The sequence below is a fragment of the Salvelinus alpinus genome, chromosome 23 (assembly GCF_045679555.1).
Source record: "Salvelinus alpinus chromosome 23, SLU_Salpinus.1, whole genome shotgun sequence".
Taxonomy (NCBI): Eukaryota; Metazoa; Chordata; class Actinopteri; order Salmoniformes; family Salmonidae; genus Salvelinus; species Salvelinus alpinus.
The window spans coordinates 43,231,757-43,234,500 of NC_092108.1; the positions used below are offsets into that span (position 1 = coordinate 43,231,757).

At 37.5% G+C, this 2,744-nt stretch overlaps 1 long non-coding RNA gene across 1 annotated transcript; it reads left to right on the top strand.

Annotated features, from left to right (window-relative positions):
• Window positions 1-1,283: 1,283 nt before the first annotated feature.
• LOC139551351 (uncharacterized) lies at window positions 1,284-2,388 on the top strand. Its single transcript, XR_011670262.1, has 4 exons — window positions 1,284-1,596; window positions 1,733-1,838; window positions 2,018-2,104; window positions 2,328-2,388. It is a non-coding gene; the product is annotated as an uncharacterized lncRNA (long non-coding RNA).
• The last annotated feature ends 356 nt before the right edge of the window (window positions 2,389-2,744 follow it).

Sequence of the window (2,744 nt, forward strand, 5' to 3'; positions counted from 1 at the left end):
AGGTGTTGCAGAGGCTTGGGGAGGGAAAGATGTATATGTGCTGTTGTCTAGAATCGGCCCATATCAAATCTTTTATCAGAATCTCCACAGGACTGGTCCAAATATGGAGCTGGAAGGCGAGGTAAGACTGTGTTGCACATACAGTACATGTAAACACTGTATGTGTGTGATTAATCTGTGTATTTATAAGGACAACCTAAATTGTTGTTTTTCCATGTAACAGATTTACCTTCATTGTCTTTATTTTTTCCTGTCAGACCATCAATGCCTACACGTTCCATCTGGTGTGGAATTTTAACAGGCAGTCAACCGAGCAAGGTTTCTACATTGACACCTTTGAAATGACTGGCATTTGGGGGAGCAAGAAATCAAAACTTAAGGTTGGTTGGATTATTGTCATAATATCATAATATATTATATATGTTATATTTGACAGATTTTGAACTCCAGCAACTGTTTCCTTGCTCTTTTAAATTTCAGATTGATCCAATGATGTACAAGTACATTATTGGCATCATCAATGGACACAACCACTGGACTGTGACGGTAAGAGCCGCTAAGGCAGTACTAAGAACTAAGAAATACATACATAATACAGAATATACATGTGAACACATACACATGTGTAAAATGTGTGTGTGCCATATGTGTGTATTTATGTCTGTGTAATATATGTGAATGTAATATGTTTGTATGTATGTGTGTGTAATGTGTGTGTCTGTCTAAACTTGAAAGGTTATGCAGTCATCCCAAAAGAGGGCTCTGTTCCTCGAGCCAATGGAGCAAAGTGCCAGAAAGATAAAAATATGCCAGGGGGTGACAAGGTGTCACGCCCTGACCATAGAGAGCTGTTTATTCTCTATGTTGGTTGGGGCGTGATAGTGTCTAGGGTGGGTCATCTAGGTGAATTGTATTTCTATGGTGGCCTGATATGGTTCCCAATCAGAGGCAGCTGTTTATCGTTGTCTCTGATTGGGGATCATATTTAGGTAGCCATTTCCTCATTGTGCTTTGTGGGATCTTGTCTACAGATAGTTGCCTGTGTGCACACCAGTAGTGTCACGTTTTGTTTGTGTCACGTTCTGACCTTAGTTCCTTTTTTATGTCTTTATTTTAGTTGGTCAGGGCGTGAGTTGGGGTGGGCATTCTATGTTGTTTTTTTATGTTTTGTTCTGTTATATTTCTATGTGTTTGGCCTAGTATGGTTCTCAATCAGAGGCAGGTGTCAGTCGTTGTCTCTGATTGGGAGCCATATTTAGGTAGCCTGTTTTCTATTGTGTTTTGTGGGTGGTTGTTTCCTGTGTTCGTGTTTGCGCCATACGGAACTGTTTCGGTTGTTTGTTTGTACTTTTGTTATTTTTGTTCAGTGTTCTGTTGATTTATTAAATATTTCATTATGGACACTTACCATGCTGCACATTGGTCCGATCCTTGCTACTCCTCCTCAGACGAAGAGGAAATTCATTACAGTTTGTGCTTGTTTGTTTTGTTTGGTGAGTTTCTGTTAATTGAAAGATGGAACTCTACGCACGCTGCGTCTTGGTCCGATCATTATGACGTACAAGGTAAAGGTAAAAACTGCTTTTAATAAACAAGGTAAAAACTGCTTTTAATAAAAAGATTTTACAATGGAATCAATAAAGTCTTTGAAATGCTATACTGTTATTAATCTCTATATTGTAATCATTAAAGTGTTTCAAAATGCTGTATTTTTATTAACATATATGTTCAGATCATTCCTGAGAGAGAAGGGGTGTAAATCTCTAGATGGGCGTGTGGTACCCTTCCTCACGAATGCCAACAAGATACTTACTTCTTGTGGAGTCTTTGCCTTGAAAGTAAGTATGAGAGTATAAGTAATGTTCAATTAACCTACTGAAAGTATACTGACTGAAAGGCAAAACAGAACTGTCAAATGATATTATAGCTGTGTCGTTGTTTACGTGCGAATTAGAATCTTAAGTGTAACATAATTTTGTTGGAGAAGACTGAAATGCCCATCAAATGTTCTTCCCAGTGTTCTGAAGGAGTCGATTGTCTTTTCAAATACGGACAAAGATGTTATCATGAGAAAATAAATAGCAGTCACTCTCCTCAAACACTGGTATGTTCAATTTCTAATTTAATATAATTGTAGATTTAAAAAATAAAATAACTATGTGTATCTTTCAAGGTTATCTCTGATCCAACTTCTGACTAGATGGCCACTAAAACACATGTATTTAAATAATTGTGTTACAAGAAACCTATACTATTCCCATGTTCCCTGTTTGCTCTGAAAAATAAATGTAAAGATGTATAGACTACTTGACATTATGTTTTGCTAGATGACCTGAGCCAACTGTGCCACTTCTGTGGGGAGGTGGACAATAATGAGGAAAACACTGGGTAACTGGGTAATTGCTTGTTTACTTCTAAAGGCAAATTTTTCCGAGAACGAATTTGTATAAGCAGTAATATTTCTAGAGGTAGTATTATCCGCTTTGTCTGACAATGAAATAATTGTAAATCAAGAAAATGTATTTAATGTTTAAAATATCTTAACATTTTTCATCATAAATTTCAGATTGGTTGTGACCGCTGCCCACAATGGTTCAACCAGTCCTGTATGAAAACCATCCCATCATTGGAGGATTATGTCTGCGCTGCCTGTCAGGACTAGGTTAGGCATGAGTTCCAGGTGACGGTATCACCTGGAAAACTTTCCATAGAAAGTGGACTAAATGTTCAGTCGAGCTGTTGCA